Source organism: Aquarana catesbeiana, linkage group LG03, assembly GCF_042186555.1.
Source record: "Aquarana catesbeiana isolate 2022-GZ linkage group LG03, ASM4218655v1, whole genome shotgun sequence".
Lineage (NCBI taxonomy): Eukaryota > Metazoa > Chordata > Amphibia > Anura > Ranidae > Aquarana > Aquarana catesbeiana.
In genome coordinates, this window is record NC_133326.1 from 588,665,044 (window position 1) to 588,683,973 (window position 18,930).

At 40.8% G+C, this 18,930-nt stretch overlaps 1 long non-coding RNA gene across 1 annotated transcript; it reads right to left on the reverse strand.

The window, feature by feature from the left end:
* Positions 1-1,068: 1,068 nt before the first annotated feature.
* Positions 1,069-18,707, reverse strand: LOC141134658 (uncharacterized). The gene is made up of 3 exons (XR_012243262.1): positions 18,487-18,707; positions 7,476-7,644; positions 1,069-1,361 (listed from the first exon to the last, which is right to left on the reverse strand). It is a non-coding gene; the product is annotated as an uncharacterized lncRNA (long non-coding RNA).
* Between the last annotated feature and the right edge of the window lie 223 nt (positions 18,708-18,930).

The following is an 18,930-nucleotide window of genomic DNA, read 5'->3' on the forward strand; positions in this document are numbered from 1 at the left end:
TACTACTAAACATATAAGCTGCAATATTGGATTCACAAAGCAATGTCTACTTGTAGCAGGATCTTTGTAATGTTTAATTTCAGCATGGGACTTGCTATCAGAACAGAGACTCCTGGTGCAGAAATAATTAAGCATGCCGATTTAAAAGTGGTTACTTTTTAAGCCTTAAATGTTATCTTAGACTGGTATTATGCTCACTGTAGGAAGTATGGTTAGAAGTGAGTTAAAGATGGTGATTTTGTTATATTCCTAGTACAATGAAATCACCATTTTAAAATCAAAATGTCAAAACATTTAAGAATGTAAGCATAATGGTTGTTGGGGGGGTGGTATTATCAAGATTGGAACAGACAGAATCTGGAGCCTCTGTGCATGGTAACCCATCAGTTTATATGTATTTTGTATATTCTATGTTTTTTTTTTCTTTTTATTTCTCTAGATGTGTAAGTATTGCCTAAGCCTTCACTTATTCATTTCATAGGAATAAGATTTTTTTTAGATGTTTGTTACTTGAATTTGGTGGCAATGATGCAGATTCTAAGCTAAAGCTTTTAATATACTCAGAGAAGAAAGTTTAGGTTGTTTGCAAACTTTAAGCCCTTGCAAACTCTGCTAAAGGAAAATAATTTCAGCTGACTTTCATTTGTAATCAAAACCAACATCCCTTGGCACATAAATGTGATTGGAATGGGGGAGCGGAGAACATTACTACTCATGAGATCCCTTGGTCAGGTGCGGGGATGTGTTTAAATAAATGGTTGGTGCAGTAAGTGACTACATACATTAACAAACAGCGATACATTTACTGGGTATAGAAAAGGTTTAGATTGAGGTTGGAAGTTTCAAAAGTTAAAGTCTACGTCAAGGCAAAATAAAATAAAAAATGTATATGTTTGAGAAATTCCCAAATAAATGTGTACCTGAAAACAGGGTGACACTGTAGGTACACAAGTAGCAATGTGACAATGTCCTGATATTGAACTTATGAAACCTTATCAACTAAAAAATGGACTTTGAAGGCACACAGGTATGCTATCTATAAAAGGTAAAATGGTTTTATTTGGGTATGGTCTACAAAGAATAAGAACAATTGATGCAAGTAAATACATAGAACAAAAAATATTAGCATATAATTAGTATTTTCTACCCTACAAACAACCAGGACACCACTTCATGTGATACAATGACGCATCCAGAAACAAGTGAGGAACAATTCCCAAGCAGGTGTTCCGATTGTGGATGTAAGTAAGCAGGTTGTGGGTCGGATTGTTGGTCCGGGTAGATGTATTCTTAATAGCTTGACATGTTGTGCGTATGAAAAACGCTTCTTCAGGAGCTAAGAAAGTTTCTGCTGGGTATACCTAAAATACATCAATAAATATATTATATATCAATATATAAACACAAAACATAATTAAAGTGGAGTTCCACGCAAAAATGGACCTTCCACTTTTTGGATTCCCCCCCCCCCTCCGGTGTCACATTTGGCACCTTTCAGGGGGGAGGAGGGAGCAGATACCTGTCTAATACAGGTATTTGCTCCCACTTCCTGGCATAGCTCACCGCGGCGCTTGCGGTGACCTATGCCACTTCTGGCGCCTACCCCGTCCTCCCCTGCTGTATTCTGTGAGACACAGAACACAGCAGGGACCTGAGAGGACGCGCAGCGCGACTCACACATGCGCAGTAGGGAACCAGGAAGTGAAGCCGCACGGCTTCACTTCCTTATTCCCTTACCGAGGATGGTGGCGGCAGCAGCCGAGAGCCGAAGGAGGAATCTGTTTCGGTTGCTGACATCGCGGGCTCCCTGGACAGGTAAGTGTCCATATATTAAAAGTCAGCAGCTACAGTATTTGTAGCTGTTGGCTTTTAATATTTTTTTTTTCAACGGGCCTCCACTTTAAGAATAAAATATGAAACATCACTTTAATAATAAGTGCAACATTTGCTCCAACCGAGTATGAGGGCCGCATGGAAACCCCATAAAGGAAACTGGTCACTTGGGGGCAGAACGGCAAAGCCAAAAAAAAAAAAAAAAAAGTATATGGTGTGTTTCTGTAATACATGCACATTTCCTCATTTTTTATCTCTATAAAGACCCTTGCTCTGCCAGAAATGCACTGAGCGCATAAATCCAGTTGTGGACTGACAACACACAGCATTTTTGTGGACTGAGTTGTCAGATGATTGTCAGTTGTCCAGATTATTTTGCTAAACTAGACCCACCCACTCTACTATCTCTACAATGTAAAGGCTTTAATTCTGTAGTTCAAGGTAAGAACTAGGAGGACTCTTGGAGATAACACAGGAAGTATGCAGAGGATACAGAACAGCTCTTCAATTCTGACATGATCAACAGTTTTTTTTTCTTTGCACTTACTGTATAAAACAAATATAACAAACACTTCAAATATATTAAACAGTACTTTAAATGGACTTTAATCCATATACATAAGCGAATGGTTTAATCTGGACAGGATTGTAGGATATACCATTTGTCTGAATTTGTTTTATCAATATCTGTAACTTTCTAAATAAGTCACTGTATACCAATGTACATGTATAGCGTAGCACATTTTAACTTTCCATAATTGTGCACGTTTGTCAAATTTGGATTGTCTTTGCAGCTGTTTAATTTATAGGTCCACAGCGCAGTAAATTATTGCAACTTAAAAATAAACAGACTAAAAGGGGCAATCACCCTAAAGCATGTTTCCACATTTGCAGACAATTTTGAGAAAGCACCACTATATTTTCGTTATGTGCTCCCATTCACACAGCATGTCTAATTTAAAAAATGTAAAAAAAATATTTCTTACCTTTTAGATGTTTCTCAGGAGGAGGAGGTGTTATAGTTGACTGCAAGGTTGTTTAAGTGAGCCTGTCCCAAGTCTGTCCTCATTAACATGCATTGCAAGAACCCTTTGTAAAAACAGACAGCATTCAAATCTAGTTATAAATGATAATGAAGACCTGCCTGCACAGTACAGCCAGTGCTAAAGTGGCTCTAAATGCAGAAGGTTTGTTTTTTCTTAATGCTTATCTTTATCTTAATATCTTTATCTTAAAGATAAAAAACCCTCTATGTGCAGCAGCCCCCCTAATACTTACCTGAGCCCCATCTCGATCCAGTGATGTTGCATGAGATCATCGGCAGTCTGGGACCCTCTCTCCTGATTGGCTAAGACACAGCATTGGCACCCGCTGCTGTCATTCAAAGTCAGTGAACCAATGAGGAGAGGAAGGGGGCAGGGCTGAGCCTTGGCTCTGTGTCTGAAAGGACACACAGAGCAGCAGCTGGGCTTGGGTGCCCCCATAGCAAGCTGTTTGCTGTGGGGTACTCAGCAGGAGGGAGAGACCAGGAGCGCTAAAGAGGGACCCAAGAAGAGGAGGATCTGGGCTGCTCTGTGCAAATTCACTGCAACAGAGCAGGTAAGTATAACATGTTTGTTATTTTTAGTAAAAAAATCAAGACTTTAATATCGATTTAATTATGGCAAACACAGCTGCACAGGACCCTTATAAACAAAGAGAACTACCTAGGAGTTTTTCCTCGCTGGAGGGTCCAGAATAGAAAATCTAAAAAAAGGTAAGCTGCAATTTTTTAAAACTTTTTTTAAGTTATGCTATGTGAATGGGAACATGTAACAATCATAAAGTAGGTGTTATCCCAATTTGTCTACAAAAGTGGAAATGCACGTTAAAGCTGAAGTTTAGTTAAAAATGACAACATTTTTGTTCTCTACAGTTGTAGTTATGTTACATAATATAATTGTAATAAAGTATGTCCTATGATGTGTATTCTGTAGAAATCTTCACTTTAAGCCCCGGTTCACACAGGGGCGGCACGACTTGCAGGTCGCCTCACCGAGGCGACCTGTACACGACTGCCACGGCGACTTGCAAAACGACTTCTGTATAGAAGTCTATGCAAGTCGCCCCAAGTCGCCCCCAAAGTAGTACAGGAACCTTTTTCTAAGTCGGAGCGACTTGCGTCGCTCCTATTAAAACGGTTCCATTGTACAGAACAGGAGGCGACTTGTCAGACGGCTAGGTCGCCTGACAAGTCGTCCCTGTGTGAACCGGCATTTAGGCTACCCTTTCCTCTTCCTGCTGCTGAACTTCTGGCACTGTGGGGATGACCAGCTACAGGTTTTGGGCTTAGCTGCACAAAAGATGATATGATGGAGACACGTTTCCCCTGTGTCACAGATAATGCTACACTGCTTGTAACATGATCTGTGAATGGAGGAGAGAATACTGTGACTGATCAGACTCCATCCACAGATCATGTTACAGGCAGTGTAATCAGTGAAAAAACTTTTTTCAATGGAGTAGAGGCATGGGCGTCCGTGGACTTTTTTCTGATTGTGCTGCTCTCTGACTCACTGAGACCATCCCTCCCTCACCCTCGATGTGATGGCTCGGGCCTCGGCTCGGCTGCTTGGCCGCTCGGCTCCAGTCCCTCCTGTGTACTGTGTAGAGAGAGATGTAGATCCGGCCGGCATGGACTGTCTGGAGGAGGGACTGTGCTGTGCAGCGGCCGCAGCCAGCGCAGGAGAGGGAACCGGAGAACAGGCATGCAGCCTGAGCTGAGGAGGAGGAGGAAGCAAGGAGGAATATATATACTATATTCTTTTGTACCATATGTTTTAAATCTATGACGTGTCTGTGGTGAATGAGCCACACGTGAAGAAATAAATACGTGGCGCTCCCTAAAAATATCAATCTCACCCTTTCCAGTGATTACATTACTCTACTAATGAACACCTATTTATAAGTGTATACCGCAAAAAACAATTATAAAATATATAATATTAGTGAACATCAAATAAATATACAGACAATAACCGTGCCAATACTGCTCAAATTTACATCTATATACAATCCTTGTATGGTGAAAATACAAAAAATGTGAAATTATTGTATATCAAAAATACAAAATACTGAACAAAATATATATATATAAGTGAACGTGATCCAGTGACACTAAATAATGTTCATGTACATTCGTGCCAGAAAAAGTTCTCCCAATTCCAAAAGTGTAATCTTCTTTCCAGAAATCCTTTCACCACACCTGAGTGTTCAGTGAACCCATTCCCAGTGAAAACTCACTCACCAGCTCCCAATGCCTCCACTTGTGTGTGAGGCTATATAGCATAGAGATTCAAATCATCTGGAATCAGTTAACCATATCTCCATCCGGGTACACGTTCCATATGTGAATTAAAAAAGAAGCTCCCAATAGTGTGATACCGTCACTCAAATTATTAGCACACACTTCATATGACACTTCAACAGTTCAGCTCACATTTGTAAAAAATATAAAAGCACAGCAAACTCCACAGCACACTGTATAAGCAGTATCCACCCCAGCAACTTCAATAAACCTCCTGGGGGGATGCGGTCACGGCGGACCCAAGACAGGCTGGCGTGTATGGTGTATCTCTCACCCTCTCCTCTCCCGTCTGCCTAAAGAGCCCGATCGCTTCCTGGGTGGGTAAACCGCAGTGCTCGCTCCTCTGTAGGTTACTCGTACGCGATGTTCACCGTAGTTTGGCCACGCAGAGAGCCTGGAGTGTGATGCTGCAGGAAAACCTGGGCATTCTATATAAAGGTGAAAAAAAGGTAAGTGTAAGAAGACTAAGTAAAGGGGATCTATTCTATGGGGGAACCTGGCCTGCTCTAAAGGAGGTCATGTTGGCTAAATATATATATTCTTTGCAGGTAAAGCCTGGAGTACATGGTGGTGCAGGAAAACCTGGTAGCACAGGGAATATAGGTGAAAAGTTAAGACTAAAGGGGGATCTATGGGGATCCTGGCCTGCTTTAAACGGGGATCTATGGGGGACCTTGGCCTGCTCAAATGGTTTCTCAAAACTTTATATGATAATGACTAAGCCCCTCCCCTTCGTGCCATTGTCAAAAAGGGGTGGAGCATGGGTGACCTTAAAATGATGCCTCCCCTTGAAAAAAGTTCTATGGACTCCTATAAGTAGAGGGCAGAAGGCATAAGGGGGTGTGTCCCTATTAGATCAGTTTTAGTGCCACTGAACTCCGAGACCTGAAGCTTTAACCCCCACAGTTCAGTAGTAGGAAGAGGAAAGGACAGCCCTGCAGTGAAGAGTTATACAAAATCCAGCAGGCTGCACATCTTGGGACACACTATAATAGATAAGTAATGCAACTAAAGCTGTAGTGAAAAAGAAAAGTTTTTTTTTTTTTTTTAGCTAAACTTTAACATGAGCTTTTCTAAAAAAAAAAAAAAAATAGTAGCTGCAGTATTCCTATCCAGATGCTGCTTCAGCAAATTCGGTGACTGTATCTGTTTACCATCTTTAATTTTTAGCTATTTATTTGAATTATACTGTATCTGTGGATGTCCTAGTACAGATAGTTTCTGAGCGGAGCAGGCAAACCATCTGCGAAAAGGAACCAATGATTTTACCCCAGGAGACACAGAGAGACAAACAGTAGCCTCAGTTGCAATGTAATATATCACAACATAGCATAACAATTGATTTGTAAAAATTGGAGAAAAGAAAAATTGAGAAAAAGTAAACCTGTTATTCCCCAGAAGCCAATCAGATATCATTTTTATTCAAATGGGAAAGAACTCACTAAATTCCCAAAAAATAATTTAATCAATTGTACAACATATCATATCCCCTCCAAGTGTCCTTTCAGCCAAGGATACACACATTTCGTCTAAACGTTAAATTATACCAAAGGATGGCCATAGAAAGACGGAACCTTTCCTCAAATATGATTTTAGGATTCCACCTTGACATCACTTTAAAATGTAATAGTATATTTGATAGGAAAAAGGTTGATACAATATCCTAATGAAAAACACTAGATCGACTAAGATGGAATTTTTCACTTTGACCACCGAGTTTGAAGCAGAATATGGCATATCATAGCAGCCACTAGCAGTCATCTTAAAAGTTTGCACTTCGGTTTCTTCCACTGCCATCTCCACCTTTTTTTTTTTGGTTAGTTAGTTTTGCCACTCCCTGTTTGACCATGTGGTTTGTTAAGCTGGCCATACATTATACAATGTTCTTGTTCAATTTCCTTTAGATTTACCTTCAGCTATGAAGTGCAGGGGCCTTCCTGATTGCATACAAATTGAAACTATTCAGGTTTGACCTCATATTATATGGTTTTGGTAAACCTAAAGGGAAATTGTACAAGAGAATTGTATAATGTATGGCCAGACTTAGTCTGGATCCAGTTAGTGTAGAGTATGGAAGCACAGGTGAAGATGTTCTTTTTACCACTTAAAGCTACAGGTTTCAGGCCTGTTTGATGATGTCACAGGGAATTCCCCTTCTTCCATGTGGCAGTGTATGGAAGTCTGTTCTTCTGGGGTGATTGGCATTTATGTTATGATGAGTGAGTGACCCTCAAACCAGCAGTGGGGGCTGATGGTATATTTTTTGCAGGGGGGGCAGCAATCCACCTGCACTTACCCCATCTAGGTCGTGGGCAGCACTTCCTCCAAGCGGTTGGCTCCGACTTCACCTTGCATCTCCTCCTCCTCTGCATCACGGCAACTTCCCCTGTGTCTCCCCCTCTTTGGCGGCCAATACGATCGCTTCTCCTCTCGGCCAATTGGGTGATGGATCTCAGGACCCGCTTCTTGATTGCCCGGGTGGAGAAGAGGACAGGGTTTTTTTATTTAAGATAATAAAGTGGCCAAAGGAAACTATAAGAAACTATAAAAAGCCATTAATTAATACACTGAAGTACAGATATACAGGCCCATATTAACCTTATACATTAGCAGGCCATTTTTTTCTGTTTCTAGCGCTGTGATACTGTGAGTGACTGACAATTAGTCGATCATGCAACAGTGTACTCAAATTAATTTATATAATGTTTTGACAGATAGAGCTTATGGTTTTATTAAATAACCACTGAACTTTTTTATTTTTTCTATGTCTAGGATAAATGATCAAAAACTTTGAAAAAAAAGATCCCTTACTTTTTGTTAAAAAAAAAAAACCCAAAATGTCACAACATTACGAACACTCCAAAAAAATAACTTCTTTTTCAAAAGTAGATGTCCTAAGGTGATCCTATTTTTGCCATGATTTTATGGAAATTAAGAAACATGTTGGCATTAATGGGGTTAAAACATAGAGATTGGTAATTGTTTTCTAGATAGAGCTCACACAGGTCATACACAGCAGAGGGGGTTATGAATGTGGTTATTATACTGGTCATGTACAGTGGAAGGATGGAAATGAAAGGGCTAGGGTGCAGATGTGCAGGATATAGGAAGTAAAGGATTAATATAGAAGCCACTTACAGAGGCAAGCTGAAGTTTAGATGTGTAGGAGAGTACGGTAGAAAAAAGGTTTCAGAAAATGATCCTTACTGCTGCTGCCATTATCTACTTACATCAGGAACTTATAAATGTCTATATCATTAGTACTTCCCCCCTCCACCATCATTTTAAGAGGAAAGCGAGGGCTCAGATGTAAACACAAGTCTGTACACATCTGTGATCATTGTGATGGGTCTCTTCTATGGCCAATTACATCACTCAGAAGGTACAGAGCTGTTCAGATTAGCTCTGCACACTGTGCCTGTGAATGAAGCCGTCTGATGATGACTCAGTTCACCAGCATCAGTAGGGATCACTTGCCACATAAGGGCTATTCTTTGAGTGATGTTTATAAATGTCACTGTAAGAATAGATGTCCACTTTCTGTCATTTTTTTTTTCTTTTATGAAATGGTGGTAGGATGGTGGTTAAAAACATAAAGGTTCAAAGGAATGATTTCCACATCTCTGCCCACCAGTGACATGATTGATAATGTGTATACTTTTATTCTTTTTTTTGAAGTGCAGCGCTATCCCTTATTAGAACATATTTTTTCATTTCATTATTTTCATTAATCAATGTCTATGTATTTTTATATCACATGATAATTGTGAATTGTTCAAGTTTATGATTTAACATGATGGGCTCAGTTTAACATGATGCTTAATGTTAATGAAAGAATTTCCTTTCCAACAGAACTCAACGACAAGCTTTGTTGGTCTGCCCCACACATTAGAGGTAAGACTTCATTGATCGCAGAATCACAGAAGGGGCTTCTTCAAGCAAACTATTGCCAAAAACATTATAACAGCTTTTATTTTTAATTATCAGACACACTGCGCAAAGCATCCATCTAACAAGAGTTTATGGATACCGAATGAACAGCAGCTGGAGAGCTACAGGTTGGTCCCTCTGTTCCAGAATATTAAGTTAAGTAATATTTCCATTTTCTCTATGCTATTTGAACCAGACGCTATTCATCAATTTAATGAAACCATTTAAAATGTAGATTTGACAGGATGTTTTGTTTATGTTCAAGAACGTGCTGTCTATATGTTTGGGTGAAGTTATTAGTGGGCGGTTTAATCTTGTCCTGAAACAAATATATCCCCACTGCTGAAGAGCCAGTTAGTAACTACCTTGTCATTTTTATTGGGTAATCATTCCGTCTCGGTTCTGCTAATTAATCAGCTACATAATTACCCATTTGTGCTTAGACAGCCCTGTAATGTGTGTGCCTAGTGGGTAATTAGCCTGTTCAATTACACGGTGAGATCATATGACTTCAGAAAACTTTTTTGAGACTATGCAAGCTGATTTTCCTTTGTTTGATACAAGACAGGAATTTCTCCATTTTATGAAAATAATTTTTGTTTTCTGAAAATATACACAAAAATCTAGAAGAAATCTTTTACCTAACACATGGGTCAATTTTCCTATTAATATGGCATACCACCTAAAGTCTGTTCTCAGTTAAATAACAGAGCAAATGGTAATATCAATAGTTATATACGGAAAGTTATATATATACACTACAGGAGCTTCTCTGAATTTGATAATGAAAGGTTAGTCCTTACATCATTCAGGGTTTCCAGATGTGAGATCTCTGTACCTGTAGTCCACCCACCTGCTATTTCATTATGAAAGGTCTTCCTCTTAGATGTTTCATTTATGTTATAGTATAATATAATATATAATAGAACAAAAGAGAGAACAGGGTCTGTGAAGCCAGGTCTGCAGAATCTTTTGGGAAATTGTAATATTAGATTTACATGGTGTAGCTCTTTGATGAAAGATTAAAAAAAAATATTAAAACCTTATATCTCATCATATGTACACACAAGCATTCCATTGCAATCTTTTTCTTTTAAAATGAGTTATGTCATTTCTGCACCTGCTGGAGTACTTGTACATACCTGCAGTGGGTGCTACATTGAATTCAACTATACTACATTTACTCAGGGAAGGCATGTTTGTAAAAAGAAGAGCGTACATATTTTCCTCTCCAGTAATGTTGTGGCGGTGAGCAGGAGAAACCAGTAGGAGTTGTGTGGCCCCACTCCTGAAAGTGCTGTTTTATGGTAGACCTCAAGGGATGATTTCTCAGCAATGGAGCAGCTCTTGTTGTAATGTGGCAGGTTGGCCCAGCTGCGCGAATCGCCGTAGCTGTACATCGGTCCCTTTAATAGCTATAGCAGGTACGTGTCGCCAGAGCTGATGCAAATTACAAGTGGCCACTACATCCACTGGCCACCCGCAATCGCTCCATTCTGATAGGGGAGTAGAGAGAGCTTGTCTGTTCCTTGTGAACAGTAACAGCGATCTCTCTTCTCCAGTCAGTACACTCCCCCCACAGTTAGAAACACCTCCCTAGGGAACACTTAACCCCTTGATCACCCCCTAGTGTTAACCCCTTCCACATTTACACAGTGATCAGTGGCTATTTTTAGCTCTGATCACTGTAATAATGTCGCTGGTCCTAAAAAAGTGTCAAAAGTGTATGATCTAGCTGTTGAAATATTGCAGTCCCGCTAAAAATTGCTGATCACCGCCATTACTAGTAAAAAACAAAATTAATAATAAAATGGCCATAAATATATCCTCTATTTTGTAGACGCTATAACTTTTCCACAAACCAATCAATATACGCTTATTGTGATTTTTTTACCAAAAATATTTACAATAGGAGAATACATATTGGCCTAAACTGATGAAGAAGTTTTTTTATATATTTTTTGGGGGGATATTTATTATAACAAAAAGTAGTAAATATTGTTTTTTTTTTTCTCAAAAATGTTGGTATTTTTTTGGTTATAGTGCAAAAAATGAAAACCGCAGAGGTGATCAAATACCACCAAAAGAAAACTCTATTTGTGGGAAAAAAAGGACATCAATTTTGTTTGTGTACAGCTTTGCATGACCGCGCAATTATCACTTAAAGCGATGCAGTGCCATAGCACAAAATGGCCCGTTCATTAAGGGGGTAAATCCTTTTGGGGCTGAAGTGGTTAAATTTGCTAAAGTGGGTATTTATTTCATGTACTTTACATACACTAGACCACCAATGTATCAATTTATGGAATCGTACTGTCCCTTTCCAGGGAGTGAGAGACCATTTTACGGCCATGATGCTTAACAAACAAATGTCTAGTATCCTTAATTATTAAAACAGGATTTATATAGTGCCAACAGTTTGCACAGCGCTTTACAACATGAGGGCAGACAGTACACTTACAATACAAATCAATAGAGGAGGAATCGGAGGGCCCTGCTCGTTAATGATATGAAAGCTAAATTCCTAAAAATGTGGGAACCATGGTTGACATATGCCTTCCCTGACAATCCTTTCGACCTTAGCAGGTGTCTCAGGTGATCTGGGGTCCCTACCACCCCCCCCCACACACTTTTCTCTTAACTTTCTTCCTTGTCTCTGCTTTCTGTCTCTTTTCATTACTTTGGCTCCTAATGCCTTGTACACACGGTTGGATTTTCCAATGGAAAATGTGCGATCGGAGCTTGTTGTCAGAAATTCGGACCGTGTGTGGGCTCCATTGGACTTTATCTATCGCATTTTCCGACACACAAAGTTTGAGAGCAGGCTATAAAATTTTCCGACAACAAAATTCCGACGCACAAAGTGCCACGCATGCTCAGAAGAAATTCAGAGACGGAACAGCTCGGTCTGGTAAAATTAGCGTTCAGAATGGATATAGCACTTTCATCGGGCTGCAATGTTTAAAATTGTTTAATGCAGCGCACTCTGTTCTTCTTTATAATGCTTGAAGAATGAAGTTGTTTTGCTGCTCATATTCACACAGACTTCTCACAAACTTCTTTCTTTATTATTTCTCGTGATTTCATAAATATATTTTGATTTGTCACATCTAACAAAAAGATATATGTTTTTTTTGGGGGGGGTGTATTTTTTTCAAGCCTGATCGTGTTTTTATTATTTTATTTTTTTTTATTTTACTCGAGAATATTTTTGGGTGTGTTTTGTGTGTCAAGTTACCACAACACCATTATTATCTTGTATTATTTAATCTCAAGGAGATTGCTTGGTGTTGGTGTCTCTTGTTAATTTCACATTGTATTTTAGAAATGTACCTGCCTCCTCACAAACAAACTGTCCTTTCTGAAGGAAAACACACATAGGCAAGTATAATTGAAACAAAAATTCCTTTATTAAGGGCTCATAACCAAACAAAGAGGGAGGCAACGCTGGAGAAACATCAGAAGTTGGCAAAGCCTTTGGCCCCCAGGGCACACATCAATTATTTTACTGCAAAATTGGTGGCCTGAGAAGTCCATATCTAAGGGAGTGCAGTCTGGTCCAGAAGTCCAAGAGATCATGAAAGTAGCAGATGACATGTATGTTCCCAGGCTGTGGTCATACAAGAGCCTGCATCTTTGGCCAGACCAGACTGAACCCAGGTCATCACTGTCTGGTCTTCCTTACATGCTTCCTTCCCGGCTGTGGCTATGGTGTTGGAGGTGTGGCAGGAGGAGGAGTAGGAGCTGGAGGAGGAGGACCTGGAGGAGGAGGACCATGGGTGAGCTGACAAATGTGGGTTTCACATGTGAGTTGGCCCCTCAACCCCTTATTTAGAGCTTCCAAAATTAAAAACTCACATAAGAGTCGTTCACCCTCCTCCATCTGCATCATTTTGCATGCAGTTAGCTCTGCAAAATCATCTTCCACACTGTGGGGTGTTCTGAGGGCCTCAGTAGCCTTCCAAAATAGGCCAATTGCAGCCTCCTCCAGGTTACTCCTCTTCCTGCCACTTTTTCTTTGAAGGCGGAGGGGAGGGACCTGGGTATTGGGCAGCCTGCTTGGCCCGGCCACCTCCTGGCTGAGACTTCCCTGTGTATGAAAAAGGGACATGGTTTTAGTTTTTGCTTCATCAATCACAATCATAAATTAGTACTCCAAACTAACATCTATTTAACATCATTGATTGGACAACCAGAAATATTTAGAAGAATGCTATACCTGACTCAAGCTGGGCTCCTCCACATGTTGTTGCCAGGAAGGCCCAGGTTGGATATCAGAAGCCTCAACTGGGGGGGAAGGAAGCGTGGAAGGAAGAGTGGAGAGTGCTGGCCTGGGTTCAGTCTGACCTGCCAGAAAATGTAGTCTGTTATAGTACCACAGCCTGGGGACATAAACGTCATCTGCTGCTCCTGATCTCTGGGAATCCTGGACCTTCTTGTGTTCCCTTAGATAAGTGCTCCTCATGCCACCAATTAGGATCTTCAAATAGGTGATGTCTGCCATGGGGATCACCGGCTTCACAAATTGCAGCAAATTATCCAGCGCTTTCTTCCTCTTTGTTTGGTTCTTATGTTCGGGGTGGTTTACCTGCCACAGACAAGGCAGCTCCCTGAACATATCTATGAAGATTGGCATAAAGTCATCACTGACTAGATCCATTTTCACTGCAAGACACAACACCAGACAAACCCTAATGTCAGCCTAAAGTCTTCTAAACTTGTCCAAATACAGGCCTCAATCTAGAAGCAGTATAGACCCAAATTTAAATCTTACCTTCGTTATCACGATCAGCGCCTCCGATACTCCTTCCTCCGCTCACAGATCGTACGTACTACGCAGATGTGTTACGCTTTATATACACTGCGCATGCGTGAAACTCCGCCCGCCCCTGACGTTCTTTCTAGTCTATTCCCCGCCCCTTCTCATTCGGCGCAGTGAGGGAAGAGCACATGGCGGAGACACAGCAGGTGCGTGCTAATTACAGCAATGAGGAGGAGGAGGAAAGCCCAGAGCCAGAAACGTCCCGATCCCGGAAGAGACGATTTAAGGCCTCAAATATGTCCTTTGGGGAGATGTTGGAGATGGTCAACATACTGAAGAGGGCCGACTATGATGGGAAGTATGGACCTCACCCCAACCCCAATGTCAGAAAGGCCAAGATAATGGCGAAAGTGGTCAAAAGTCTGCAGTAGAATTTCAGGGTACGACGATCCAAGGATCAGCTCAGGAGGCGGTGGTCGGACCTCAAATTAAGGGAGCACGATCAGTATAGAAGGATCAGGAGAGTGCTGCAAAAAAATAAGTAGTTATCCTGTGTACCTATTCTTTATTTTTCTAATGTTCGTGCTGCTCCATGTGGTTTTCTTTACTGTTGTACAGTTTAAAATGGCAACTTTCATGTTCATGGGCACATTGTTCGTTCGTATGAAACATTGTTCATTTGGCATAGAAAACCCCATTGTTTTGGCCATATGCAATTGAATACATTTTTTCGGGCCTACTTCTCTTAAAATAATTTTGGAGTCTAGATGGGTTTGTAACTAGAATGTAATGCATACTAGATTCTGTGTAAGGAGAGGACACTCAGCAGCTGTTTACACATCTGGACGCTGGAGCACTAGTGTGGGACACCAGAACACCCTTTTTATTAGGGGGCCCACACAGGTGCTCCAGTGTATACTATAGAGGTGTCTCCATCTGAGAAACTTGTACAAAACAGGTAAGTATTCAAGCTTGACAAAGGAAAAAAATATTTCTTCATCTTGGAACTCTGCCAAAACAGACAATTGTACCCCACTTCCAAGCAATGTTTCATATTCCTCTTTCTGTCATCAAATATCTGTGTGCTAAGTATACCTATTTTTTTTATATAGGGGAGAAAAGACTCGGAGGACACCACTCATCTGAGGAGTCAACAGACCCCCCACCTCAGGAAGAAGGTGAAATCCCTCTAAGTCAACAGGAGGAGGACGTGGGAGACGTGGTGGAAATTGTCACCACAACAGGTGAGTGTCTGCGACCACAGCCTCAGGTAAGAGATGGATGCCGGCATATTTATAATACATGGTATGTTTTTGTTTCTCTATTTTTAGGTGATTGTGATGTTGTGGATCCAGGTCATTTCACCAGTGAAAGTGCACAGATCCTGATCAGGGAGATCATGGGGTGTAATAGGGACTTGGAAAACATCCAGAAAAACATCAATGATGTTAAAAACAAAATGAAGAACATCAATAATGTTTTAGGGAGAGTTTAAAACACCTCCAACCCCCTTCTTTTTTGTGGTATTTGTAAAGTAAAAATTTTTAAAATTTTTTGCGATTTTATAGAAAAGCCAAATTTTGAAGATGCACACAGTGTGTCAACATGTGCTATCTCCCATCACTGGAGATCAATGTAGGTGTTTTGTGGGTGAAAATGTGATGTTAAAGGATAAAAATCTTACCTTAATATACTCCTTCTGCAGGACCTGGATGATGGCAGAACAGGTCTCTGGGATAATGATCCCCAGAGCCTGGGGGAAGATGCCTGTGGAGAACTTCAAGTCCTGCAGGCTTCTCCCCGTCGCCAAGTACCGCAGTGATGGCTTGCCTCATGCAGGTATCCTGCCTGCTAATATAAGGGGTCAGCAAAGCCAACAAACGGTGAAATACGGGGTCCGTCATCCGGAGAAAGTTCCTGAAATCATCAGGATTATTCTCACGGATCTCAAGGAGCAAAGGCATATGACAGAACTGGTCACGCTGAAGCAACCAATTCTTGGTCCATGAACTCCTCCCCACCCTGTTCATGGACTGGACTTGTGTCAAGGTAAGGACCCCAACACCAAGCGCCCGCAGAGCACGAACTCTACGAGGAGTACGTATACGCAACATGGCTAGAAAACGGTCGGCTGCTCAGAACGAAGTAACAGAACGCACTGAAGAACAGCAAGGCCTGTGAAGAGTGACCTGAAAAACAGCAACGAGCGGACAAGAACGCGCTGAATAATCAAATACAAACTCACTGCACGCACTGAAGACCAGATACAAACCCACAAGCACAAACAGAACAGCAGAAAACGATCTGAAAACCACGAGTCTGAAAAAGCGCGAATCGTCTCTCACCAAACTTTTAATAACACAAGATTAGCAAAAGGAGCCCAAAGGGCGCCACTCTTGGTTCAGAACTGCCCTTTTCTAGTCTCGTCGTACGTGGTGTACGTGACCGCGTTCTTGGCAATCGGAAATTCCGACAACTTTGTGCGGCCGTGTGTATGCAAAACAAGTTTGAGCCAACATCCGTCGGAAAAAATCCATGGATTTGTTGTCGGAATGTCCGATCAATGTCCGATTACAGGGCATTAGTCTCTTTAATTGATTATTGGCTTCCAGGATTACCTACATGGGGTCAATGGGGTCTGGGCAACTTTTGCAAAATTTGGGTTTTTGCCTGACATACAGTACATATATGGTATGTTTAGGTTTATTGTGATTGTTTGAGAATGAGGCCTTCCCTGCTTCGTTTTTATGCTATGTGTACAAATCTATGGAGCAGCTCTTGTTGGGGGAGAGAGAGAGACCTACAAATTCAAACATACTTTGTACGACTGCAGTTCAATGCAACCTATAGAATTCCCTTCCTCTGCATTTAACACTGATATTCTTTTTGTGTTGGGCAGAATGCAAAGATGAGATGAGGCCAGTGCTTGATATTTTTGCCCTTCTTTGTCTACAGAAAAACCATCATTTGGCAGTTTTTTCAGTGGAACAAAATGTATGTAATTCTATGTCTGTTCTATGTCTGTTCTTGTAAGGCTAAGATATTTAAAGGCCAACTCTAGCTTACCACTTAAAAAAAAAAAAAAAAAAAATGCCAGACACATGTAAATAAAAAAAGCAGCCCCAACTACAATACTCACGCTATCTCTAGCACATTCCCCTGCAGACTCAACATTCTGCATTTAGTGCCAGTCAACTTCCAGGCTTCCCACGGTTTCAAGGGACAGCCCACAGGGGAGCATCAACAAGCTGTCCGGGACTCATGAGAGAATGCTGCAGAGAGCTGCGCCGATTTTAGGAAAGAAGAATGAAGAATCCAGCCCCAGTCTCAGTTTAAACAATTTAATCAAAACTAACATTACATTTTTTTTAAACTAAAGAGTTTCCCCTCACTGTCTGTCCCATAGCAGAAATGGAGGGCATAGTCACGAAGGCACAGATTGTAAAGGCAGAAGGTTTTTTATCTGGATGCATTCTATGCATTAAGATAAAAATCCTTCTGTGTGTAGCAGCCTCCCCAGCACCCCCTAATACTTACCTGAGCTCCATCTCTCTCCAGCGATGTCCACGAGTCCCTTACCTGTCCGAGACTCTCCCTCCTGATTGGCTGGGACACAGCAGTGGCGCCAATGGCTCCCGTGGATGTCAATCAAAGTCAGTTAGCCAATCAGGAGACAGAGGGGGCAGGACCGAATGGCATTTCCATCTCTGAATCGACACACAGGGCTGCAGCTCAGCTCGGGTGCCCCCATAGCAAGCTGCTTGCTGTGGGGGCACTCGACAGGAGGGAGGGGCCAGGAGCAGTGAAGAGGGACCCAAGAAGAGGAGGATCCAGGTTGCTCTGTGCAAAATCACTGCACAGAACAGGTAAGTATAACATGAAAGTTTTTTTTTGTTTTTTTAATTCAAGACTCTGCAATCACTTTAACCTCTGCTCATTTTACAAAAAATATGTTATTTTTGTCTATGTCCCCCTTTGAAGAGATTTCCTGTTGCCCACTCTAACCAAACCAAATAAAAATTGATTGGTCTTTAAATGTTGTCCTAGCAGACCAAATAGTAATAATTGCTGGCTGCCCACTCTTCCTGGCAAATGGCCATGTGTGCAGTATGTCCAGACTTGACTATGTGGCCAGGACCGTATTGTGCACAAAAAAGCAGTATAGAGATTACATTTCTGTGGGTAAGGTGCCTTTAAAATCCTTACCTTTTATCAGATGTTTACCGTTTTTAACAGCATATTTCCATCTATCTGTTTTGCTATAAACAAAATAATTACTGTCTAGTAGCAGTGTTGTAAATAAATATTACAAGAATTTCTTCACTTTTTCTGTTTATTTGTCGCTTTTCCCAAGATGAAACAAAATCTTTCATGTCTTTTTATGTAATGGCACATTTTTATGAAAAAATAAAGCAGGGGGAAGATTAACACTTTTGTTGTTTATTTTTTGTAAACTACTGAAATAATAATTATGTATTCACTAGTGCTCAATAAATATTTGATGACATTCTGCAATTCGGTTCCCTTGCAGGAGAGGCAGATTAGTAGCTTTTAGTTTAATTACACTCCGTAGAACCCATGCAAAATAAATACAAAGAATAAAATTGTGACTTACTTGCCATGTTGTAATTTGCGGCTGCTTTTTTTTTTTCTGGGTCAGTATTAGCTGGAACACAACTCCGCAGCACAGGGTAGGGATAATCTTTCAAGCTGCAAACGCTTGGATAACCATTAAAAAAAAAAAAAATAAGTATCTGTAATAAAACCTTAGATCCTGCTGAACCAATGTACGGCTCAGGAACTAATCCGGAGATCTTCCAGTAATAGCACACAGGTGTGCCTGCTAAGACCTTGATACGTAGGGCCACACTTGCCATATACACAAAATGCAAGATTATATAAGAACATAAGGAATGGTCAATATTATAACCCATACTGTATAATAGAAATATGTAGCAACTACATGTCTCTCACTTTTTTAAAGGGCTAGTTCACCTATAAGTGATATTTTAGTTATAGAGGTACTGTATGCATTGGTATAAATACAATGTAATTAACT